The sequence below is a fragment of the Mobula hypostoma genome, chromosome 26 (genome assembly GCF_963921235.1).
Source record: "Mobula hypostoma chromosome 26, sMobHyp1.1, whole genome shotgun sequence".
In the NCBI taxonomy this organism is placed as follows: Eukaryota; Metazoa; Chordata; class Chondrichthyes; order Myliobatiformes; family Myliobatidae; genus Mobula; species Mobula hypostoma.
The window spans coordinates 21821532-21848678 of record NC_086122.1 but is presented as its reverse complement, the minus strand read 5'-3'; the positions used below and the strand labels follow the sequence as shown (position 1 = coordinate 21848678).

The following is a 27147-nucleotide window of genomic DNA, read 5'->3' as shown; positions in this document are numbered from 1 at the left end:
TACATACATCAGGATGCTCTTCATTAACTACAGCTTGGCATTTGATACCATGATCTCCTCAAAACTAATCAATAAGCTTCAAGAATTGGCCCCTTGGCCTCAATGCACCCTTGTGCAACTGGATCCTTGATTTCCTCATTTGTACACCCCAGTCAGTTCATATTGACAACAACATCTCCTCTATGATCTCCACCAGCACAGGCGCACCACAAGACTGTGTACTTAGCCCCCTGCTCTACTCACTTTACACTTATGACTGTGTGGTTAAGCAGAGCTCCAGCACTATATTTAAGGTTTCTGATGACACCACTGTCATAGGCTGGATCAAAGGTAGTGATGAATCAATGTATAGGAGGGAGATTGAAAATCTGGCTGAGTGGTGCCATAGCAACCTCTTCTCAATGCCAGTGAAGACCGAGGAGCTGATTATTGACTTCAGGAGGAGGAAACCAGAGGTTCACGAGCCAGTCCTCGTCAGGGGCTAAGAGGTGGAGAGGGTCAGCAACTTTAAATTCCTCACTGTTATCATTTCGGAGGAACTGTAGTGAGCACAGCACGCAATGGTAATGACAAAGAAAGCACAGCAGCGCATCTAAGCCCTTAGGAGTTTGCGAAGATGCAGCATGACACCTAAAACTTTGACAATGTAGTGGATTGGTTGACTACATCAGAGCCTGGTACGTAAACACCAATGCCCTTGAACAGAAAATCCCACAAAAAGTAGTGGATATGGCACAGACCATCATGGGTAAAGCCCTCCCCACCACAGAGCACATGTCCATGAAGTGTTGCCGCAGGAAAGCAGCATCCATCATCAGGGACTCTCACCGCCCAAGTCATGCTGTCTTCTCACTGCGGCCATTGGGAAGAAAATACAGGAGCCTCAGGACTGGCACTACCAGGTTCAGGAACAGTTATTACCCCTCAGCTATCAGGTTCTTGAACCCAAGGGAATAACTTCACTTGCCCCGTCATTGAAAAGTTCCCACAACCTGTGGACTCACTTTCAAGGACTCTTCACCTCATGTTCTCACTATTTATTACTTAGTTATTATTATTGTTTCTTTTTTTTGTATTTGCACTGTTTGTTTTCTTTTGCACACTGGTTGAAGGCCCAAGTTGGTGAGGTGTTTCATTGATTTATAATAGTTATTATTCCAATATGAATTTATTGAGTATGCCAGCAAAAAAATGAATCTCACGGTTGTATATTGTGACATACTGTGTATGTACTTCGATAGTAAACTTAATTTGAACTTTGAACCTCAGATAAGAGGCACCAGCATGAAGAAAGCCCTAAGAGATGATTGAAAACACAGGATTCTTCAGTCACTGCAATCCAGTGTAAAATAGACTGCTGGATGAACTCAAACAGGTTAGGCAATATTCTAGAAGGAAACAGCATTTGACATTTGGGTCAAAACCCTGTATCAGGACATCCTAAACTGGACCTTAAAACAAGTTCAAAGAAAAATGCTATTTTGTGTGCTATGAATCATCCGTTAAAATAAATGCCAGCCTCCAGTCATCCGTAGGAATCTGTAGAGATATTACGACAAAATGTTCCAGTTGCATGAGAATGCATTTAAGCTCCTGAATTGTTATCATTTGCACATAAGTATGAGATTTAAGTGAGAAGAATCATATGCAATTCTCATGCTAATATGTTCTCCATGTACCTTTTCAAAATATCAAAGGATAATTAATAATATAAGTGCTCTCAATTCCAGCTTAATATAGTACTATAGTCAAAAGTCAATACTTCCCATCTATGTAATTAGCCTCTCCAAATTCTGACCCTTTAAAGTATCCCATTAGCAAAGATTTCAAATATATTCTGTCGGATTAGGTAGTATTGCTGGCCGGCGGTGTAGTGGCATCTGCACCGGACTTCGAGGCAAGACGTCCCGGGTTCAAATCCAGCCGGCTCCTTGCACGCTTTCCATTCATGCTGGGTCCAGCACCGAGCTAACAACTCGGCCTTATAAAACACAGACAAATGCTAAGGAAATGGCACAGGTTGCTGCCTGATTCGCCATAAGGCGTAGAGAGGAACAACGAGGTAGAATTGCAGTTAGCTGCTTTCTTTCACTTCACAAGTTTCAAGTTTCTCATGACTGAAATGAAAATTCTTTTTTGATGTAGTAATTGATGTTGTCTTTATATTTTCTTCAATATAGGATGGTTCTGCTGCTGTACAAAGGGATGGTTATTGCTAGCTGAAATAGGGCCAATGTCCATCTGCTTTCCCCTTTTACAATCCTTATGCTAATGTGACATGACAACATGTGTTAAGTAATGATAGCAATCAATCTCGATCCTAAACAAAGATGTAACACAAGGAAACCTTCAGGGTTGGAAAGCTTTTTGTATTAGGAGGCCTTTTACCATCTTGCATGCACCACATTGACAGCCCAATCACTAGCCTGTGGCTGTGGGCAGCACCTTCCGAGTTCAAGTCCCGTATAAATTACAGCCTTCAGCACAAAATAAGGGCTACCACTAAAAAATTGCACTGACGGAGTGCTCTGCTGTCAGAGGAGCCAATTTTCAGATGAGGTATTAAATTGAGGACCCCTACAACTCGAGGTAAAAACAAACCCATGGCACATTTGAAAATGATAACCCTGCCATTATGATCCAAAAATAAAATCTAGCTGTTGTAATTTGTAGCACATTTCCTACATAGCCAAACTATACCCACCAGCTGTAAAGGGACATATTGAAGGGACAGGAGGTACTATAGAAATGCAAGACTCTCTTTGCTCTTTCTGTATCCTAAAATGTTATTTTCTGAACAAAATTAATTCAGTTCAAATGAATCAATACTAACTGCTTGCACTCACTCCCTCGGGAGACTGTTCCACAAATTAACTGCTCTCTGAGATTTGCTCTAGATTTTAATTGAAAGGTAGATCTCAGAATATTGGTAGAAAGACTTGAAACAGTAATACTGTAGGATCCACATGCAATCCTGCATGAATCGGTTGTTCAGAGGGCTGTAATGATACTTCCATATTGACTATGTGCCACCTATTGTCAAAGCTCAACCTTTATATTCCAGTGACCTTTAAAAAGTAAGTCAGGGTGTAAGAATCCGTAATGTTTTTTTTAAACTATTTCCTTCTTGCTGCAGTAAGTCCAGCAGTGACAGAGATCATTTACTGGGAATGACATTGGTCCAAAGTGCCTTGAAAATTATGGATGCAAAACTTATGGATCAGTTGTGGAGTCCTGCTCAATCCTCACTCCCCGGTAACATGGTGATGCACCTAACTCAATCTCGTCCCAGAAATTAGACTGCTGGCTTCAGCTCTTTCTCTTCCTACATAATTTCTCTCCTTCAGCCCTCCTCTACTGCCATCTATGCTTCCGCCCATTTTCGTCATTCTATCCCAGCTCTACATGAGCTAACGGAGTCGGTGCCTCTCCTCTCTCACCACTCCTACCGTGAGCAGAAATGTTGGCAACTGCTACAAAGCACAAGCAGGCTATGGGTTTCTGCCTGATAATACCCACCCTCAGTACCTCATGACTAAAATCCTTTCCTTCATGCATCCAGGCTGAAGCAGAAACCAGGTCTTTGAAAAACTGTAATCTTGTGCTCCCTCATGCTTGATTTTTGAGCAACACATACAAAATGCTGGAGAACATCAGGCAGCATCCACGGGGGGGCGGCTGGGGGGGGTGCAGGGAGAAGGAACAGTCAAAGCGTCAGGCTGAGATTGTTCATCAGGACTTTCCTTCAGCACTTTGTGTGTGTTGTTCAAGAGATCCAGCATCCATATAGGTTTTTCTTGGTCTGATGTCCAACATAATGCCTTATTATGCTGGATGGCTCTTGACGTGTGTTGGCAACAGCACATGATGAACGTCGAGCTCTTTAACGACCTACCGATGCTCACCACTGAAATCGAGGTGAGAAGACTGCAACTAGCGGGACACTGTCTACGCCACCCCGAGCTACCTGCCAGCCTAGTCATCATATGGGAGCCCAAGCACGGGAGGATGAACCCTGGGCGCCCTCCCAAGACTACGGTCAACACGCTCCTAGAAGACAGCGGCGCGGCTAATGTAGATGAACTGAACACACTGATGAGGGAGAGGGAGAAGTGGAGAGTCCATCATCGTGCCCGACGCCGGCCCCCTAGGCCTGAGTCGACGTCGTAGTAGTAGATGTCCACACGCCACTTGGGAAATCTATCCCAAGTGTAAGTATGCCACACTATTGTGCTAACCAACCTTGATCAGATATTGCCAGTGAGTACAAACAAAACAAATGACTTGGAATATGGTGCGGATCACAGGACAAAACTGAAACATTCTTGATGAAGGAGTCTCATGCAAAGAGATTAACACACACATCGGCATAGTTATTTGCCGTGATCAATTGCGGTCAGCAGGCTAACAGGGTCTTAATAGGCTCATGTCTTACACTGAGAGAACATGTATAGTTATACGTTTGTTTACTGAACCCAACAAACTGATTATGTAAAAGTTGGATGTGAATTGATTTGAATGAAATATTACCCTTGTGGTGCTCGGGTAATATTTGCTTTGCTTCTTTGTACAATACCGGACCAGCACTCACTGCGTAAAGTATCTGATTACCTTCTGTAGATTCTAGATGAGTTTCACTCAGCGTCACAGCCACGATCTCATTCATTTTCAGTGATAAAGGACCTATAAAATTATGACAAGAATACCAAATGTGAGCTCGTGGCTGGCTGCTGCTTTACAATGCAACCAGAGTATCCACAAGGGCAATGTTACAATAGACAATCGTCTCTTTGTCCTTGCTGTTTCTGTAAGAGACTGAAAGCATCTTAACCTTTTTCAATACAGGGATATAATCAAGATCTACATTCTGGGGTGTGTAGTTTTCTATATTTCAGATTTTATAAAAAAGACTTCAAAGATATGCTATTTCAGATTTTCCACAGAATAAAATAATTCCGTTTCACTGCCACATCTTTTGCAAATATATTCACTTGATTCCTTTCATTCATTACTGTCCTTTGAAAAGGATGGGAAAGGAGGTGGTGCCCAATCCTTACTGAAGCTGGGCCTGTCTCAAGTTGTCAAACTAACTCAGTTATTTTTCCCTCTCTGCATCATAAGTATAATCTGTCTCCCCATTGAGCACCCAAATTAGACAAATTAGGAATTTAATGAATAGGAAGCAACAAACACAAAATGCCAGAGGAACTCATCAGGTCAGCCAGCACCTACGGAGATGAACAAACAGTTGACATTTCAGGCCGAGACTCTTCTTCAGGACTGGGAAGGAAGGCAAAGAGAGTTGAGGGGAAAGATGATAGTTCGAAGGTGATAGATGAAGCCAGGTGAATAGGAAAGATAAAGGGCTGAAGAGGAAGGAATCTGACAAGTTCCCAGGAAGGATACGTGGCTGTGATAGTGAATCTGGGGGAGTACATGATCAAAGAGTCGGAGGACAGCAGGGATCATAGAGGGGGAGCAGTGAGAGAGGGTCTTACTGAACACCCATTGAAGAGAGGATTTAAACTTCTTCAGGGTAGGCATGAATAGCAACTTTACTTTTCTTTAAAATCATCTTGTAACATCAAAAACTACAGACGGAGGAAATAGCATTTTTACATGTTCAGTAACTTTCCCCTCATAACTCACAAGGATGTTGGAAGATAGCTGCTATTTAAGTGAAGAGAAATAGTCACCTTGTAGATTGGTTTGACTGTTTCGCTTTCCACAGATGCTGCCTGGACAGCTGAGTGTTTTCAGCAGTTTATGTCCTTCATTTAAAGGAAAAACTTAAATGGTGATAAACGGGATTTCTTAGGGTGCATGAAAAGCAGAAAGCAAAACCCTGAAACACTCAGCAGTTCATGCAGCATCTGCGGAAAGGGAAACAGAGTCAGCAATTCTGGTTGAAGAGCATTCATCAGAGCTAACGGCAGTGTGAAAGTTGGCCTGCTAAGTTTCTGTTTTTACTTAGAATGGCCTTCTCTACATAGGCAGACAGACTTTCTGACAGGTTCCACATTGAAACAATGTACCACCCACAAAGATAGTGGTCACATGCTACAATTCTTACCAGAGTCAGGTTTACTGTCACTGAGGTGTCGGGAATTTTGTTGTTTGTGGCAGCACAAGACACAAAAGAAATGTTACAATAATAAGTAAATATTACGAAATGGGAACAGCAAAGTAGTGTTCATAGGTTCACAGACTATTCATAAGTTTGAAGACAGAGGGATAGAAGCTGTTCTTAAAATTTTGTGTTTTGTTCTTCAGGCTCATGTACCTCTGTCTTGACTGTAGTAATAAGAAGAGGGCATGTCCCAGACGGTGAGGGTCCTTAATGAAGGATACTGCCTTCTTGAGACAATGCTTTTGGAAGATGTCCTCTATGATGGGGAGGCCAAGTCTACAACTCTCCACAGGCTCTTACAATCCTGTACATTGGTGCCTCCATAACCAGACCATGATGTAACCAGTCAGAATGCTTTCCATGGTTCTACAGAAAGTGATATACTAAATCTCCTTAAACTCCTAATCAAGTATAGCAACTGGCATGCCTTTATTATGATGCACCAACATGGTGGGGTTAGAATAGATCCTCTGAGAAGTTGATGCCCAGGACCTCGAAACTATTCACCCTTTCCAGTGCCGACCGCTCAATGAGGATCAGTGTGTACTCTCCCAACTTCTTCCAGAAGTCCACAATCACCTCCTTGGCTGTTGCAACATCACTACTTGTTTGCCTCCTCAGATCCTGCCAATCGCAGCACTATTTTTGGCAAATTTATAGATGGTGTTTGAGCTGTGCCTCGCCACACAGTCATGAGTGTAGAGAGAGCAGAGCAGGGGGCTAAACATGCATTCTTTAGGTGTCCCTGTGTTGACTGTCAGGTAGGAGGAATATTATCAACAATCTGTACAGACTGTGGTCTCCCAATGAAGAAGTCAAGGATCCAAATGCAGAGGAAAGTATAGAGGCCCAGCAACATACACAAAATGCTAGAGGAACTCAGCAGGCCAGACAGCATCTATAGAAAAAAGTGTAGTCGATGTTTTGGGCCCAGACATCAACTGTACTCTTTTCCATAGATAATGCCTGGCCTGCTGAGTTCCTCCAGCATTTTGTGTGTGTTGCTTGGATTTCCAGCATCTGCAGATTTCTGTCGATTATAGAGGCTCAGGTTTTGAAGCTTGTTGATCAGCACTGAGAAGATGATGGTGTTGAACACTGAACTGTAATCGATAAAAAAACAGCTTGACATAAGCATTGCTGTTGTCCGGGTGGTCCAAAGCCCAATGGAGAGCCACCGTAGACCTGTTGTGGCCATAGGCAAATTACAGTGGGTCCAGATCCTTGTTCAGGGAGGAGTTAATTCTGGACGTCAAAGTAGGTTGGTGAGTGCCAGAATTACCTCCTGCCTGAGCAAGTAGATTGAATGCTATCAGGCAACAGTCATCGAGATAGCTTACCCTCACCAACATAACATGAACCAATATTTGATATCTCACATTCTTTGTTAAACAGTGGGAAAAATCAAAATGGAAAAAAAATAACAAACTAGGGTACATGTTTTTAGTAGAGAATCGCACATATGCTTGGTAGTGTCCTGGCCCTTTCATGTCCAGTTGTTATCTCACTTAGCAGACATCACACCCAGTATTAGCACTCTGATTCATGCATAGAAATTAGTGCCATTGTCCCGTCACCCAGCACTTTTGAAACAAGTCTCAACATCTTTACCTCTTGCATTCATGAAAATATTGGAGGATAATCAGCATAAACTAATTATCAAAGGTAATTTATAAAATCATTTCTCACAGTGACTAGCACCACAGATGCACACAGACTATTTGGGCAGTCTCTTCATTGAAACATGTAACATCATACAGTGAGTAGCTAATCATTTTCACAACTCTGAAAGCGATACCAACCATCCAATGCTCTTACACAGGCACAATGTGGAAGCAAAGCAAGATTTCACCAACTGAAAATTGAGACAAATGGTCATTTAGTCAGTATTTGCTATTGATCAGCATGTCAAGAGTTGTACCAAATAATAATGCCTTTTGATCTTTTATACCTAATCAAAAATTAAGACAAGACAGACTATCATTTCGGCTTTCAAATAGCATTTACACAAATGCAACATTTTCTCAATTCTGTACCTAAGTGCTTACACAACGTACTCAAGCTTTTTGATCAGAAGTTCTACCCTTAAGCCTTTTTAATTTAACCTAAATAAAAGTAACTTACCCTGAAAATCCCAAGTGGCAGTAATATCTGAGGAAAGCAGTGATACCTAGAAGCCACAGTTTTTTTTGGGGGGGGTGTTTGATGAATGCACGTGTAAAGAATCAAAAACAAGCTTGATCTTGGGACTGTTTGTGCTGTAAATCTGCAGAGATGACACCATCTTGCAAGCAAGCACTTCCACACAATCAGAAACATAAGATGAAAACCATATGTATGTAAAAAGGCAAGGACTCTTCTTGAGAGAACACACAACATGCTGGAGGAATTTAGCAAGTCATGCAGCATCCACAGAGGGAAATTAACAGTTGACATTTTGAGCCAAGACTCTTCATTGGGATTTGAAAGGTTAGGGTCTTCTTGTTTGATTTCCTGAGGCCGGTGAACGAGTGCTGGTACTATCACTAAGTAACTATACTCCTAAGAACAGCAGGTAGAAAGCAGTACTGCAGCATGCAACAATCAATAATGTTCAAGGAATAATGGCAAATTTACTGATCTGCAGGAGTTCGTCTGCTGCTATCCATGGTCTTGAATATGCCATTTCTCAAAATCATTTTAGCACAAAAAATACTTGCTCCTATTGCTCTATGTTTTACATGTCAGCTGCACTGTAGTCAACATTACTAAGCTACACTGTTTTTATTTTAAATTTAAAAGGTGCTAAGGAGATACTAATGAACTAAAAGCTTAAATTTTAAACTGCACACGAATTGCCAGTTTGCTGGTAACAGCAGCTGTGATTTTGCAAAAAAACCTAGCAAGTAATTGACATGGTGATGCTGGTTTCAAAGACAATAAATCAGCCAGCACTGTGATACAGATGCACTGAGATCCAATTTCCCCTCAAACTATTTATGAACAGCTTGAAGTAATGTGCGCAAGCGAAGGCTCTGAAATGGACTAAATGACCATAAGATGATAAGATACAGGAGCAGAATTAGGCCATCCACCATGGCTGATTTATTATCCTCGTTCTCCTGCATTCTCCCCGTAACCTTTGACACCCTGAATAACCAACAATCTATCACCTTCCGCTTTAAATATACTCAATGACTTGGCCTCCACAGTCATCTGTGGTAATGAATTGTACAGATTCACCCACCCATTGGCTAAAGAAATTCCTCTCATCTCTGTTTTAAAGGGATGTCCTGTCACAGTGGTGGGGGGGGGCATCATAGGGAGAAAGGGTGGACCCAAATGCAAGACACATCTTGTGAGGTTAATTAGATTTAGTTTATTGTTCGATACCAGGAGAGCTGGGCAGGAGCAGGAATAGCGAACCGGACAAGGACTCAGGATGATGTCTAGGCTGGGACCAGGGGTCTGGGCTTGGACTCGGAATCGGATCCCAGAACTAGAGGAGACATGAAGAGGCTACGGTATGGACTCCGAGCCAGACACTGGGCAAGGACCCAGTACCTGGGTCTTGCCTCGGGCTCGGACCCCAGAACCAGGCATGAACATGACATGGGCTAGGGAGAGAAGGAATATGGGAACACAAAGCCTCGGTCTCGTGGAGCAGGTACATGGAACCATGGACACATACACAGAACACAGAGCCGGGACCCCTCCTTGGGTACAGGACATAGGGCCGGGACTCATGACCCCCCGCGGGGCAACGGCAAGACGGCCTGACTTACCCCATGGAGGCGAGGACAAGACAAGACATGACCCCCCTGCGGGGCAACAGCAAGACGGCCTGACTTACCCCACGGAGGCGAGGACAAGACAAGACATGACCCCCCGCAGGGCAATGGCAAGACGGCCTGACTTACCCCACGGAGGCGAGGACAAGACAAGACCAACACGAAAGAACACCAGACAGTACCTATCTAGCTCCGGCGATAGAACTAGACCGAGGTGCAGGCAAGGGCCGCAGATGAGGGCTAGAGGCGAGAGGGGCAGAGGAGGGATTCAGACAGTGGGGTAGGACAGGAATCACAGACCGCCAGGGCTAGGATTTGACACGGAACTTGGATCCCGCCAGGGCCGGGACTTGACTCGGAACTTGGATGCCGCCAGGGTTGGGACTTGACTCGGTACTTGGATGCCGCTAGGGCCAGGACTCGACTCGGTACTTGGATGCCGCCAGGATTGGGACTTGACTCGGTACTTGGATGCCCCCAGGTCCGGGACTTGAATCGAGCTTGGATGCCGCCGGGTAGTGGCGAGCTCCCAACTTGGCCCGGGAACAGTAGACAGCAGTTCTTGATTCCCTCCGGCGGGTTAACTGACAGACCCACCTCGGTGAGGAAACTTTGCAGGCTCGTTTTGGCGAGGTAACTTGACAGGGTTGCTCCAGAGAGGAAAGGTGAATTACCAGCACTCGCTTCGAGCAGAGACTCAGCCAGATGACATTGGCACGCCGTACCTTGGTGACTTTGCAAACGCTCTCGCGCCCAACAGCTGAAAGCCGGAGACTATAAACTACCGGTCCAGCCGAGAGTAAATTGCCTCTAATCACTAAGGCCGAGGGACACGGGAAAACAGGGAACCAAAGGGAAACAGGGAGTCAACGGTCCGGATCGTAACATAAACAAAGTAACTTTAAAGAGACCCCGATCCGGACCATGACACGTCCCTCTATTTTGAGACCATGCTCTCTGGGCCTAGACTCCCCCATTATAGGAAAGAGCCTCTCCATGTTTACTCTATTTAGGCCTTTCAATATTTGATAGGTTTCAATGAGATTCCCCCCCCCCTCCATTCGTCTAAATGCCATCAAGTACAGGCAGGAGTGATCAAACTCTCCTTATATGTTAGCCCATAGGCATTCTCATGAAAATCTTTGGACCCTCTCCAATGCCATCATATCTTTCCTTAGATATGAGGCCTAAAACTGCTCACAATACTCCAAATACGGTCTGACCAATGCCCTATAAAGCCTCAGCATTATATCCTTGCTTCTATATTCTAGTCCCCTCAAAATGAATGCTAACATTGCATTTGCCTTCCTTTTCTCCAACTCAACTTGCAAGTTAACCTTTAGGGAATCCTGCACAAGAACTCCCAAGTCCCTTTGTAACTCTGATTTCTGAATTTTCTCACCATATAGAAAATAGTGTACACCAAAGTGCATGACCATACATTTCCCAGCACTATATTCCATATGCCGCTTTTTCATCCATTCTCTTAATCTGTCTAAGTCCTTTTGCAGACTCTATGCTTCCTTAACACTACCTGCCCCTCCATCTATCTTGTATCGCCTGCAAATTTGTCCACAAAACTACCAATTCTGTCATCCAATCATTGACATAGAACGTGAAAAGAAATGGTTCCACTATTGACCTCTGCGGAATATCTCTAGCCAACCAGAAAAGGCCCTCTTCACTCCCACTATTTGCTTCCTGCCAGTCAAACAACCTTCTTTCCATACTGGTATCTTTCTTGTTATACTACAGGCTCTTATCTTGTTTAGTAGCCTCGTGTGCAGCACCTTGTCAAAGGTCTGCTGAAAATCTAAGTGAACAAAATCCACTGACTCACCATTGTTATCCTGCCTGTTATTTCCTCGAAGAATTCCGACAGATTTCCAGGCAAAATTTCCCCTTGAGGAAACTGCTGACATTGGCTAATCTAATCGTGTGTCTCCAAGTACCCTGAAAACTCAACCTTCATAATGGAAGCCAACATCTGCGGTAGATGCAGGTTAGTTCAAGAACCAAATGATAGGAGGAAAGAAGCTGTTCTTGAACCTGACGGTATGGGACTTCAGGCTTCTGTATCTACTGCCTGATGGTCATTGTGAGAATCAGATTGTGTTTACCCTCACATTAGAAATCCAAACCCAGTACTGGAGACTGAGGTGAGAAATGACTAAAGAGGGGGTTAGTTGGAACAGACTCTTAGGAAAAGTTGAGGATGACAACATAACATTCAGTAAAATATTAGAAACTTAGTGAGGAAATGATGTGCAATTCAGGCTTTGATATGAAATCACATTAGCACCACACGTTGGGTCCTGTTACCCTTATTCTCCCACACACGTCTCACTAGTCATTAAGAAAATGCATCACAAGCAACACATAGTTCCGCTGCAGTGTACAACTTTTTACCCAAGGACATCATATACATAAACATGAAATGATTGAAGAGTGGAGCAGGAGGTCACAGAGTGAGGGATCCCTGCAGAAGGTGGAAAGAGGTGGAAAAGGGAAGGTGTGATTAGTTGTGAGACCATATCGTCACTGGGCAGTTGTTGCACAGAATGAGACGTTGGATGCATAGGATGGTGGGTGAGTAGCTGAGAGCTGGGGCAACTCTAACGTCCTCCCCAACTGTCACTCATCCCTTCCTACCCACCCTCCTCTCTCCCCAGGCATTCTCCCATGTAACCACAAGTGATATAACACTTACTCCTACAGCTTCTCCCTCATCACCATCCTGGGTCTTAATTAGCCCTTCCTGGTGGGGCAGACTTTCACATGAATATCCCCCAGTGTCATTTATTTCATCTGGTTCTCCTATTGTGCCCTCCTCTACACCAGTGAGACCAAATGCAGACCTGGTCTCTGTTTCACCAAGCACCACTATCTGCCTTGGACGTCTGCACCTTCGCGTTGCCAGCCATTTTAATTCTCAAAGTTCAAAGTTCAAAGTCAAATTTAATCTCAGAGTGCATACATGTCACCACATACAACCCTGAGATTCTTTTTCTGCAGGCATACTTAGTAAATCTCCACCCCATTCCCATACCAACAAGTCTGCCCTCAGTCTCCTCTACTGTCAGGATGTGAGTAAATGTAAAATGGAGGGACAGCACTCACATTCTGCTCCAGTTGCTATAAACATTAAGGCATTAATAGTGAATTCTCCGAATTCCAGAAACTTCTCTCCATCTGTCCCATTACACCCTCCTCCTGATCCACCTGACACATTCCTTCCACTGGCTCCTGTCACCACCTCCTCTTCCTCTCCATCAAATTCCTTCATCTTCAGATCTTCATCACTTCCACCTATCATCACTCAGCTTTCCACTCTGTCCTACCCATCTGTCTATCACCTTACCTGAATTCACCTATCATCTCCACCCTTCCCACCACCTTTTCATCCTTCCCTCTGTTTTTCTGTCTAGATCAGGGTTTCCCAACCTATTTTATTCCATGGACCCCTACCGTTAACCAAGGCCAAGTTTGGGAACCCCTGGTCTAGATGCAAATTTTTTGACCCGAACCAGCAACTGTTTAGTTACCTACAGTAGCTGCTGAATTCCTCGGGCATTTTGTGTGATGTTGCGGATTCCAACGTCTGCAATCTCTTGCGTCCCCAAACTTCCTTTGCTAAATTTTCACAGAATGTACTAGGTGCAAAGAACTGAACCAGTAGCAAAGTTATTTGGTTTTACTTGCTTGCCTTCCTTTTCTCTTGTATTATACCATGTTTTAAAAGTTATTCTACCTTTCAAGGAACCCCGGTCCAATAATCGTAACAACTGATCAAAGCCCAGGACTTCCAGTGGTCTTAACAATTGCCATAAAAGGGATTCAGCGTCTTGAATGCTCTCAGAATAGAGTCATTCATCAGAATGAAAGCCAGTAGAGGAAATTATAGATCATCACAAACTAAAGTGGCTCAGCAATGATAAACCCATCAAGGACGCCCTGTTGCAAAGATTATCCATCTCACAGAGCACCCTGTGAGCCATTGCTTACCATGATGGAATGGTTTTTATTAAATGTCTGAAAGTAAAGGCCATAGAAAGAGTAACCAACTTGGTGAGGCGCAACAACTACTTAATGTTAATTTCCCTAACATCACAACAGAAAAAAGGGACAGAATTAAGCCAAACATTCAGCGGGGAAAATCGCTGGCTGCCAGGAAACACTGGCTCAGTTTGTTTTGCACAACCAAAGCTGGAACTCCCAAGATTTGTAGAAATCTGACTCTGGTACATCTGGCCCTCCCCTCTACCACTGGACTCACTGCTGTGATGAACAGAACAGCCAAATGTATTCCACCCATTCCCACAGCTATACTCCTGAAGCACAACCCCCTCATGTGAGTGAGGTGCCAATCCCGTGGGAGAAGGTAACTGTTTGGATAATTTACTTGGATTATTAATCTAATAATTTGTTACTCTTTTGAGGTTTTTAAATGCATTACTTTAATTTAGTTAATAATTTTTTAAAAATTTATATCTACTTTGATACTTTTTAAAATGTCTCCATCAGGGACATTCGGAGAGCAGGAACCTGCGAAGGGAGTCAGGGCTTCGGGGAGCGTGGCCACAGTGGCACACCACTTGAGGTCTGGTCACCTCGCAAAGCCCGGTCCACCTTGTGGAATGTCAGTCAGGGGCAAAGGGTTTGCTCGTTCAGCTGGAAGAGATAAGTCTGACTGAGGGAACACTGCAGACGCAGAGCCCAGACCAATTAATGTGTGCAGTAATAAAGAGAGCGAACGCTGAGACTCTCAGCAAGGAAAGTCAGTGGGTCTGCGAGAGAGAACGAGATGCAGAGCCACAAGGGAATAAGTCAATGGGGAAAATGAAACTGATGAGATTGCTCTGCTGGCAAGCAGCACGGACTCAACGGGCCAAACAGCCTCCTGCTGTGTCTTAATAAGTATGTACACTGGTTCATGGAGGGAGGAAAACAGTTAATGCTTCAAGGTCAGTGACCCTTCACAGAAGTGGAAAATGGGAAATGCAAGCACTTATTAACTGCAGAGGAGAGGGATGGAGATAAAGTGGAAGTCTACGAGGGGGAGAAGATACTATGTGCATGCCTGTATGCTGCTGCAAGTAAGCTTTTCAATGTACCTGTGCATGTAACAATAAATTCAACTTTAGCTTTAACCAAGGTTATACTTGTTAATAACAGCTGATCTGTATGACTGGGAGATGATAAGGACACTCAGTAGGTTGGGCAGCACCACAGAGAGAGGGACATTGGTGTAGAAATCGACAGGAGATTGATGGTGTATAATTTGATCCCGCTAATGCAAAACAGTTTAGCAAGGCATAATTAAGAATTTGAGTTAGCAAGTGGCATTGATTTTTAATTCATGTCAGAACATTAATCCCAACATTTTTACATAAGGCAAGTCACTGCAGAAACTGACAAAGATTTTGCAGCATTTCTCAAGATCCTTGGCTGCTTTTTTTTATTCGGAGATACAGCATTGTAACACACCCTTCCGGGTCAACAGGCCTGCACCACCCAATTACTACCCTGTGACAAATGAACCTACTAGCTCGAACATCTTTGGAGTGCGTGTGTGGAAATTAAAGCAGCCGGATGAATTACGTACGGTCACAGGGACAACATAAAGACTCCTTACAGAGAGTGGCAAGAATTCAACATGGGTCACTGGCACTGCAATAGCACTCCGCTAACCACTCCGCTGCCATGCCACGCCATGCTCAGCAGATTAGACAAGAACTTGCAAAAGCTGATTGTGTAGATTATTCGCAGGAAAAGGGATGTGTGGCAAGTGGGAGACTTTTAAAAGTTCAAGACTTTTAATTGAGAGTTCTTGGTCTGCATGTTCCTGTTAAAGTGAAGGGTAAAGCTGGGAGGAGAAGGGAACTACAGATGACCTTCCATGGATGAGATCCACAACCCCTTCCACTGCCATGATGAGGCTACTCTTAAGTTGGAGGAGCAACACCTCATATTCCATCTGAGTAGCTTCCAACACGACGCCATGAACAGTAAATTCTCCCCGTCTCTTCTCTCTTTTCCCATTCTCCATTCTGGCTCTTCTTTTAACCCTTCACCTCTGCTCACCTCCCCATCACCTTCCTCTGGTGGCCCAATTTCGTTTTCAAGTTCAACAGCAGACTGTTGGGAGGATGAAAGGTGGATGAAAAGAAAAGAGGGAAAGCAAAGTGAAAAATAGAAGGTTAGAAACACGACAAGGTCAACAATGACAAAGTGAAAACAACACTGTCAAGGAAAAGCAAAAAAAAACATGAAAGCCTGTAGCAATGAACAGAGCTTTTGAAAAGAAGCTTCAAGAGAGATTAAGGTCTAATCTTAGATCTAAAAGCAATCTTGCACAAATAAATCAGAATATAAAGGAAAAGAACTTCAAAGGAGAAAATGTACATGAGATATTAGAATGTGCAAGATGTATTTCTATTGTATTTGCGCATTGGATATGAATGTCACCATTAAGGTTGCATTTACTGTCCATCCCAAATTGCTTTGCAACAGGAGCTGGGCTCCTTCAAGGGGTAGTTAAGAGACAGCAACTTTGTAGAACAGAAGTCACATGTACAACAGACTGAGTAAGGCCTGCGGATAATTTTCCCAAGACATTAATCATCATTGTTTCCAATGATTTATTCAGCTGCGTGTACGATTCAGTAGTTAATAATTTTATAGGGATGAAAGCTAATTATCAGTCTTTATTGCCAGATTAAATAATGGATTCAGCCATTTTATTTCTACTGGTACAAACATTGAATCGAAGTTGAACAGTCTTTCATCCCTGTAATTGCAAGCATAAAATAATAAAATAATTTACAAAGTGAATAAAGTTTGTAAACTTATTTGTTGCGCAGGAATGTATAATTTATTAAAATGACACACGGTGATACTCCAGTTATCCATTTTCTTACTCAAAATACAAGTATTCGTGTCAAAGGGGATCGTCAGCATTCCACAGTAACACAATTAGCTCATAAAATAACTACAAATGTTTCAATTGCTCACTATAAATTGCCCCTGGTATATAGGGGAGTGGCAGTTACCATTTAGTAATCAGCTTATTTGAAATATGAAATCCACTTCAACTCATTGGTACTGTGATATTTGAGATCTTTCTCAATTGCTTTCTCAAGATATCACAGTATTTTCCATAGGTATATCAAGAAATTGCAATTATTATTAAATGCAGTAGATTCTGGTTAATTGAGACACATCAGAAACAGTAAATTTTGGCCCAAATAAGCGAATTATAGTACTACAGTACTATAAAACTGTGTATTAGTTCCTAATACTTATCGACAGAGGAAATTATCCAGTGTATGCTGCCGTGTTCTTTTGAATGACTAAAAATGAACAAAATCAATGCAGACACCTCATGCAGATAATTAACTGCCTTCATACAATGCTATCGATGATTGCATCCTCCAAATCTTCATTTTCATTGTAATATTCAAGATGATTGTTGATTGTCATCAAATTCTTCTTAGCTCCTAATTTACTGAAGTAGTGAAATTGTTTCATTTTCACTCCCAGCCATTTACTGCATTTTGAAGCCTAAATGCTTCAAATTGCATTGTGCAAAACAGTTCTTAATTGTCTTACCGTTGATTTCTTGACAAATATCAATGACATAAATCACTATTTTTGAACAAAGACACTTGCAACTGATGCTATTTAAAAACTGTTTACTCTAACCATGGTATTGTGTCTAAAGGCCACACAAGTTTCATGTGGTTGACACCAGCTAGAAAGTATTCGGCAATGGTCCAGAATTAGCTTGAACACAGAAGGCAAAGGGTGGTTGTGAATGGTTCGTATTCTGCTTGGAGGACAGCTACCAGTGGTGTTCTGTAGGGATCTGTTCTGAGACCCCTCCCCTTTGTGATTTTTGTATGTGACCTGGATGAGGAAGTAGATGAGTGGGTTAGTAAGTTTGCTGATGACACAACAGTTGGGGGTGTTGTGGATAGTCTGGAGGGTTGTCAGAGGCTACAATACGGCATCAATAAGATGCAGAACTGGGCTGAGAAGTGGCAGATGGAGTTCAACCCAGATAAGTGTGAAGTGGTTCATTTCGGTAGGTCAAATTTGAAGTCAGGCTATAATATTAGTGGTGTGGAGGATCAGAAAGATCTTGGGGTCCATGTCCATAGGACACTTAAAGCTGCTGCGCAGGTTGACACTGCTGTTAAGAAGGCGTATGGTGTGTTGGCCTTCATCAACTCTGGGGCTGAGTTCAAGAGCTGTGAGGTAATGCTACAGCTATATAAGACCCTGGTTAGAACCTACTTGGAGTATTGTAGGGTCACCTCATTACAGGAAGGATGTGGATACTATAGAGAGAGTGCAGGGGAGATTAACAAGGATGCTGCCTGGATTGCAGAGCGTGCTTTTTCCCAGGGCTGAATTGGCTAACATGAGGGGGCACAGTTTTAAGGTGCTTGGAAGTAGGTACAAGGGGTTTGTCAGAGGTAAGTTTTTCACACAGAGAGTGGTGGGTGTGTGGAACGCACTGCCAGCGAAGATGGTAGAGGCAGATACAATAAGGTCTTTTAAGAGACTCTTAGATAGGTACATGGAGCTTAGAAAAATAGAGGGCTATGCGGTAAGGAAATTCTAGGCAGCTTCTAGAGTAGGTTACATGGTTGGCACAACATCGTGCGCCAAAGGGCTTGTAATGTGCTGTAGATTTCTATGTCTCTATGATTCCATGTTACGGTCTACAGTCCCAATTAAGTGGCATTGTGTCCCAAATACCGTAAGGCATCACAGTAGCATGACGCTATTACAGGTCAGGGCATCAGAGTTTGGAGTTCAATTCCAACGTCCTCTGTAAGCAAGTTTGTATACTCCTTCCCATGTGCATGTTGGTTTCCTTTGGGTGCTCCAGTTTCCTCCCACAGTCCAAAAAATACCAGTTAGTAGGCTTCTTGTTCAGTGTCCCATGATTAGGGTAGGGCTAAATTCCATGCTGTATCTGTAAATAAATGATAAATAAACAAAGGGAATCCTAACTATTTCCTTGATTAGTATTTCTTCTTTAAGAGTAGTCCCAATTAAGTAGAATCTACTGCATTTAGCAGTTATGGGCTTGTAGGGAATACATGCCTGATATTAGTCCTAAAACAGTCGGGTGTCATCACTGGACTAGGTATGCCATCATGATACATTATTGCACTTAACTTGGAATGTTAGTTATCAAACTTAGACAGACTATAACTAAGTAACTAACTAACAAACATGGTTTATGATTACAAAAAAGCACAAAATATCTGCAAACTAGAAATCTAAAGGAAAGGAGTAAAAAACAATAATATTTGACAACAATATATTTAAATATGGAGTTCAAATGACAACTTCCACCTTTTAAATCCTCTATACCACTTCCAACAAATACTGCTAGCAATTATTGAGCAACATTTGTTCAAACCTATCAAACTACTCCATCTTAACATGACTTTTCTGGGCTGAATCAGCCATCACAATTTGAGAATAACTGTAATTGTTCCTAAATATCCAATTTTGAGCCCAGCTGTTCTCAAACTATCGTTTCAGAAAATATACATGATATTGTTTCCTTAGCAAATATAAAACAGGGATCTTGCTTTTGTATGAGCTTTTCGGAGGATTGCCGCTCGCGCAAAAGCATATCTAATCAAATCCAATATTCCTTTATGTTTCCTTGCTTTAAATATCCCTCCACGATATTACATAAAAACAAAAGACTCAGCCTGTGTGCAATACAGCCATTTGCAATGTAAATATAAATCAGTATTTGTGTCAAAATATCTCTGGGATATTTCGACTGTTCAAACTTGCAATGAACAATTGACATCTATTGGAAGCAAGTTGGATTTCTAGAGTGAAAATATCAGTTCATTAATTCCAAGATGAATATTGAAAACTCATAACTTGTCTCCTTTAGTACATCCAAAGCCCAAAAAATCTAAATCATGCTACTCACAGTTTGTTCATGAGAAACTCCAGCCATAACACAAGTCAAATGTATTCAATAGTTTTATCTCTATTGAGGAGAACAGAAGCCCTTCCCTTTCAACCGAGATTGGATCGAGTTAGTGACAAACTGCAGCTTTATCCTCTAACGTGCAATATATCACTTACTCTAAATGATCTAAATAGAACTTTGGCATAAGTCAGCTAATAGAAAAGTATCACTTCTAGTTCAGTTCTGAAGGGTTCAGATCTGAATATTAGACTTTAATTTGCTGATTGATGGGATCATCGTTCAGGAAATAAACCCATATTTGTCTGGAGATTAAAATCTGAACAGTATTTGTGAAAACCTGACCTTTTAAAGTATTTTAGCTGCATGGAGTGAGGCTTTCATTCAAAGGCATGGAAGCAAACGTGCAAGTGCTTTTTCTAAAATAAACATGCTGGAAGGTGGATTTTTGTGGCTATTAAACTTTGACAGAATGATTGGAAAGAATATGGAGCCACTTCCACCTATTCTAACATTCAATGAAATCATAGCTGGTCTCTGACATAACACTATATGCCCACTTTACACAACATCCCTTAATATAGTTCATTTATAAAGCCCTGTCAATCTTAGACATAAATTTAATAAGTCACTGTTGTTGGTAGAAGAGGGCAGCAAACTCCTATAACCCTTTGGATTTAAAAGTGATTCAGAAATCCATCACCAAAAGGCCTGCCTCTGACTTCAAAGCTGCCATCACTTCTTTTAAATTACTATAAGACATGGGAAATTAGCCCATTCGACCAATTCCATCATGGCTGACTTACCCCTCTCAAACCCATTCTCCTGCCTTCTCCCCATAACATAGAAACATAGAAAATAGGTGCAGGAGTAGGCCATTCAGCCCTTCAAGCCTGCATCACAATTCAGTATGATCATGGCTGATCATCCAACTCAGAACCCTGTACCAGCCTTCTCTCCATACCCCCTGATCCCTTTAGCCACAAGGGCCATATCTAACTCCCTCTTAAATATAGCCAATGAACTGGCCTCAACTTTTTCCTGTGGCAGAAAATTCCACAGATTCACCACTCTCTGTGTGAAGTTTTCCCTAATCTCGGTCCTAAAAGGCTTCCCCTTTATCCTCAAACTGTGACCTCTCGTTCTGGACTTCCCCAACATTGGGAATAATCTTCCTGCATCTAGCCTGCCCAATCCCTTTAGAATTTTATAGGCTTCAATAAGATCCCTCCTCAATCTTCTAAATTCCAGAGAGTATAACCCTAGTCGATCCAGTCTTTCATCATATGAAAGTCCTGCCATCCTAGGAATCAATCTGGTGAACCTTCTTTGTACTCCCTCTATGGCAAGAATGTCTTTCCTCAGATTAGGGGACCAAAACTGCACACAATACTCCAGGTGTGGTCTCACCAAGGCCTTTTACAACTGCAGTAGTACCTCCCTGCTCCTGTACTCGAATCCTCTTGCTATGAATGCCAGCATACCATTCGCCTCTTTCACTGCCTACTGTACCTGCATGCCCACTTTCAATGACTGGTGTATAATGACACCCAGGTCTCGTTGCACCTCCCCTTTTCCTAATCGGCCACCATTCAGATAATAATCTGTTTTCCTGTTTTTGCCTCCAAAGTGGATAACCTCACACTTATCCACATTAAATTGCATCTGCCATGAATTTGCCCACTCACCTAACCTATCCAAGTCACCCTGCATCCTCTTAGCATCCTCCTCACAGCTAACACTGCCGCCCAGCTTCGTGTCATCCGCAAACTTGGAGATGCTGCATTTAATTCCCTCGTCTAAGTCATTAATATATATTGTAAACAACTGGGGTCCCAGCACAGAGCCTTGCGGTACCCCACTAGTCACTGCCTGCCATTCTGAAAAGGTCCCATTTATTCCCACTCTTTGCTTCCTGTCTGCTAACCAATTCTCTATCCACATCAATATCTTACCTCCAATACCGTGTGCTTTAAGTTTGCACACTAATCTCCTGTGTGGGACCTTGTCAAAAGCCTTTTGAAAATCCAAATATACCACATCCACTGGTTCTCCCCAATCCACTCTACTAGTTACATCCTCAAAAAATTCTATGAGATTCGTCAGACATGATTTTCCTTTCACAAATCCATGCTGACTTTGTCCAATGATTTTACCGCTTTCCAAATGTGCTGTTATCACATCTTTGATAACTGACTCTAGCATTTTCCCCACCACCGATGTTAGGCTAACCGGTCTATAATTCCCCGGTTTCTCTCTCCCTCCTTTTTTAAAAAGCGGGGTTACATTAGCCACCCTCCAATCCTCAGGAACTAGTCCAGAATCTAACGAGTTTTGAAAAATTATCACTAATGCATCCACTATTTCTTGGGCTACTTCCTTAAGCACTCTGGGATGCAGACCATCTGGCCCTGGGGATTTATCTGTCTTTAATCCCTTCAATTTACCTAACACCACTTCCCTACTAACATGTATTTCCCTCAGTTCCTCCATCTCACTAGACCATCTGTCCCCTCCTATTTCTGGAAGATTATTTATGTCCTCCTTAGTGAAGACAGAACCAAAGTAGTTATTCAATTGGTCTACCATGTCCTTGTTCCCCATAATCAATTCACCTTTTTCTGTCTGTAGGGGACCTACCTTTGTCTTAACCAGTCTTTTTCTTTTTACATATCTATAAAAGCTTTTACAGTCCGTTTTTATGTTCCCTGCCAGTTTTCTCTCATAATCTTTTTTCCCTTTCCTAATTAAGCCCTTTGTCCTCCTCTGCTGGACTCTGAATTTCTCCCAGTCCTCAGGTGGCCGCTTTTTCTGGCTAATTTGTATGCTTCTTCTTTGGAATTGATACTATCCCTAATTATCCTTGTCAGCCATGGGTGCACAACCTTCCCTGATTTATTCTTTTGCCAAACTGGGATGAACAATTGTTGTAGTTCATCCATGCGATCTTTAAATGCTTCCCATTGCATATCCACCCTCAACCCTTTAAGTATCATTTGCCAGTCTATCTTAGCTAATTCACGTCTCATACCTTCAAAGTTACCCCTCTTTAAGTTCAGAACCTTTGTTTCTGAATTAACTATGTCACTCTCCATCTTAATGAAGAATTCCACCATATTATGGTCACTCTTACCCAAGGGGCCTCTCACGACAAGATTGCTAATTAACCGTTCCTCATTGCTCAATACCCAGTCTAGAATAGCCTGCTCTCTAGTTGGTTCCTCGACATGTTGGTTCAAAACATCATCCCGCATACATTCCAAGAAATCCTCTTCCTCAGCACCCTTACCAATTTGGTTCACCCAATCTATATGTAGATTGAAGTCACCCATTAGAACTGCTGTTCCTTTATTGCACGCATTTCTAATTTCCTGTTTAATGCCATCCCCAACTTCACTACTACTGTTAGGTGGCCTGTACACAACTCCTACCAGCGTTTTCTGCCTCTTAGTGTTATGCAGCTCTACCCATATCGGTTCCACATCCTCCTGGCTAATGTCCTTCCTTTCTATTGCGTTAATCTCCTCTCTAACCAGCAATGCTACCCCACCTCCTTTCCTTTCATGTCTATCCCTCCTGAATATTGAATATCCCTAAATGTTGAGCTCCCATCCTTGGTCACCCTGGAGCCATGTCTCTTTGATCCCAACTACATCATATTCATTAATAACAATCTGCACTTTTAATTCATCCATCTTGTTACGAATGCTCCTTGCATTGACACACAAAGCCTTCAGGCATGCTTTTACAACACTCCTAGCCCTTATACAATTATGTTGAAAAGTGGCCCTTTTTGATTTTTGCCCTGGATTTGCCGGCCTGCCACTTCTACTTTTCACCTTACTACTTTTTGCTTCTACCCTCATTTTACACCCCTCTGTCTCTCTGCACTTGTTCCCATCCCCCTGTTGTGAACTAACCTCCTCTCTCCTAGTCTCTTTAATTTGATTCCCACCCCCCAACCATTCTAGTTTAAAGTCACCTCAGTAGCCCTTGCAAATCTCCCCGCCAGGATATTGGTCCCCTAGGATTCAAGTGTAACCCGTCCTTTTTGTACAGGTCACACAGGCGCCAAAAGAGGTCCCAATAATCCAAAAACTTTAATCCCTGTCCCCTGCTCCAATCCCTCAGCCACGCATTTATCCTCCACCTCATTGCATTCCTACTCTCACTGTCGCGTGGCACAGGCAGTAATCCCGAGATTACTACCTTTGCGGTCCTTTTTCTCAACTCCCTTCCTAACTCCCTATATTCTTTTCAGGACCTCTTCCCCTTTCCTACCGATGTCATTGGTACCTATATGTACCACGACCTCTGGCTCCTCACCCTCCCACTTCAGGATATCTTGGACGCAATCAGAAATATCCCGGACCCTGGCACCAGGGAGGCAAACTACCATCCGGGTCTCTGGACTGCGTCCACAGAATCGCCTATCTGACCCTCTTACTATCGAGTCCCCTATTACTACTGCCCTCCTCTTCCTTTCCCTACCCTTCTGAGCTACAGGGCCGGACTCTGTGCCGAAGGCACGGCCACTGTCACTTCTCCCAGGTAAACTGTCCCCCCACAACAGTACTCAAACAGGAGTACTTATTGTCAAGGGGCACAGCCACAGGGATACTATCTAGTACCAGACACTTCCCCTTCCCCTTCCTAACCGTGACCCACTTGTCTGCCTCCCGTGGCCCTGGTGTGACCACCTGCCTGTAACTGCTCTCTATCAACTCCTCACTCTCCCTGACCAGACGAAGGTCATCGAGTTTCAGCTCCAGTTCCCTAACGCGGTCCCTTAGGAGCTGCATCTCGGCACACCTGGCGCAGATGTGGACGTCCGGGAGGCTTCGAGACTCCATGACCTCCCACATCCGGCACCGAGAACAACAAACTGCCCTCACACTCATACTGCCCCTCTCCTCAAATAACAACAAAAAAATGAATACCAACCCCTCTTCGCCTCGCCCGTTTCCGCCTAAGCCCGTTGAGCCAAAGCCCTTAAGCCTTCACTCTGCTCCCGGCTCACTCCGCTGCCCGCAAACTCCGATGCCCGCTATATAAGGCTCTGTTCCTTTTAAATCTTCCGCGCTTCACTGCCCGATGTCACACGCCTGCGCAGTCCCACCTCTTTGAACGTCGATGGAAAAACTACCGAAAAATTCAAAAATGGCTTCCTCCGCACTCCCGCTCCGATTCTCAGACTTCCTTCTCCGAATTAAACCCGAAGCAGGATTTCTGTCCTTTTAAATCTTCCGCGCTTCACTGCCCGACGTCACTCGCCTGCGCAGCCTTTGACACCCTTAGTAATGAAGAGCCTATCAAGCTCTGCTTTAAATATATCCAGTGATTTGGCCTCCACAGCTGTCTGTGGCAATGAATTACACAGATTTCTCATCTCTGTTCTAAAGGGACGTCCATCTATTTGAGGCTGTGTCCTCCGGTCCTAGACTCCTCAACTATAGGTAGTATCCTCTCATGCCCACCGTATCTAGGCCTTTCAATATTTGATAGATAGATTTCCCAACATCTGGAAAAAGAACCTCCATATTTTCCTTCATTCCACATTCAGTACATAGTTCTATGCAGGGGAATGCAGGAATATTTTAGCCACTAGTTCCATGCAGAACTAACAAAACACTTCTCTGGCCAAGGTATTATCAGGCCCTCGTTTGCGATGTGATGTACATTTGGAGGACCCTGCATGGTCTGGATGAGCAGTCTGGAGCCTGCTACATTTACAATGTGTTCCTCTACTGAAATTTAGACCAATGAGAGTGTAGACAGCTTGCCACTGCCTAGAAATTCTGTAACGAGATCATCAAATCATTCTAAACTCCAGCCATTACATTCTCAACTTCTCTTTGCAATTGAACCTTTACAGTCATAGAGTGAGGTAAGACAGAAACGAGCCCAGCATCCATGCCAAATATCAACCACATTAATTCTACGTTCTCAGTGACTTCTCCCAACTTTACCATTGACCTCATGGATTCTTGATTACCTGACTGGCAGACCACAGTACGTGTGCTTGCAACACTGTGTGTCTAACAGAGTGATCAGCAGCACTGGGGCTCCACAGGGGACTTGTCTTGTCTCCCTTTCTCTTCATCATTTACACCTCGGACTTCAACCACTGCACAGAGTCTTGTCATCTTCAGAAGTTTTCAGATGACTCTGCCATAGTTGGATGCATCAGCAAGGGAGATGAGGCTGAGTACAGGGCTACGGTAGGAAACTTTGTCACATGGTGTGAGCAGAATTATCTGCAGCTTTATGTGAAAAAGACTAAGGAGCTGGTGGTAGACCTGAGGAGAGCTAAGGCACCAGTGACCCCTGTTTCCATCCAGGGGGTCAGTGTGGACATGGTGGAGGATTACAAATACCTGGGGATACGAATTGACAATAAACTGGACTGGTCAAAGAACACTGAGGCTGTCTACAAGAAGGGTCAGAGCTGTCTCTATTTCCTGAGGAGACTGAGGTCCTTTATCATCTGTCGGACGATGCTGAGGATGTTCTACAAGTCTGTGGTGGCCAGTGCGATCATGTTTGCTGTTGTGTGCTGGGGCAGCAGGCTGAGGGTAGCAGACACCAGCAGAATCAACAAACTCATTTGTAAGGCCAGTGATGTTGTGGGGATGGAACTGGACTCTCTGACGGTAGTGTCTGAAAAGAGGATGCTGTTCAAGTTGCATGCCATCTTGGACAATGTCTCCCATCCACTACATAATGTACTGGGTGGGCACAGGAGTACATTCAGCCAGAGACTCATTCCACCGAGATGCAACACAGAGCACCATAGGAAGTCATTCCTGCCTGTGGCCATCAAACTTTACAACTCCTCCCTTGGAGGGTCAGACACCCTGAGCCAATAGGCTGGTCCTGGACTTATTTCCTGGCATAATTTACATATTACTATTTAACTATTTATGGTTTTGTTACTATTTAATTATTTATGGTGCAACTGTAACGAAAACCAATTTCCCCCGGGATCAATAAAGTATGACTATGACTATGACTAGGACTACGGTATACAACAGGGGCAATTTACAGTGGCCCATTAACCTATAAATTTAAATTACTTTGGGATGTGTGAGGAAAATCAAGCACTGGAAAGAAATCCACACAGTTATGGGGAGAATACGCAAACTCCACACACAGACTGCACCCTTGGTCAAGACTTCTCCAGCAAATTTATGCTGCACACGTTACATGGTCATTCTCTTTGAAATAACATCACATACTTGCCCAATTACCTTGAAAGCCACCAATTTGTATCT

General features: G+C 43.2%; 1 protein-coding gene across 9 annotated transcripts in view; it reads right to left on the bottom strand.

Annotated features, from left to right (window-relative positions):
• The window catches only part of LOC134338201 (disks large-associated protein 2-like), a 787855-nt gene that overhangs the window by 536546 nt on the left and 224162 nt on the right, over positions 1 to 27147 (bottom strand). The window contains exon 1 of one of the 9 annotated variants that reach the window (XM_063033867.1): positions 4612 to 4627. The exons of the other annotated variants lie outside the window; for them this stretch is intronic. The gene's annotated coding sequence lies outside the window, so the exon portion shown is untranslated. Of the gene's footprint in view, positions 1 to 4611; positions 4628 to 27147 lie in introns of those variants that run through there. 9 annotated transcript variants of the gene reach the window in all.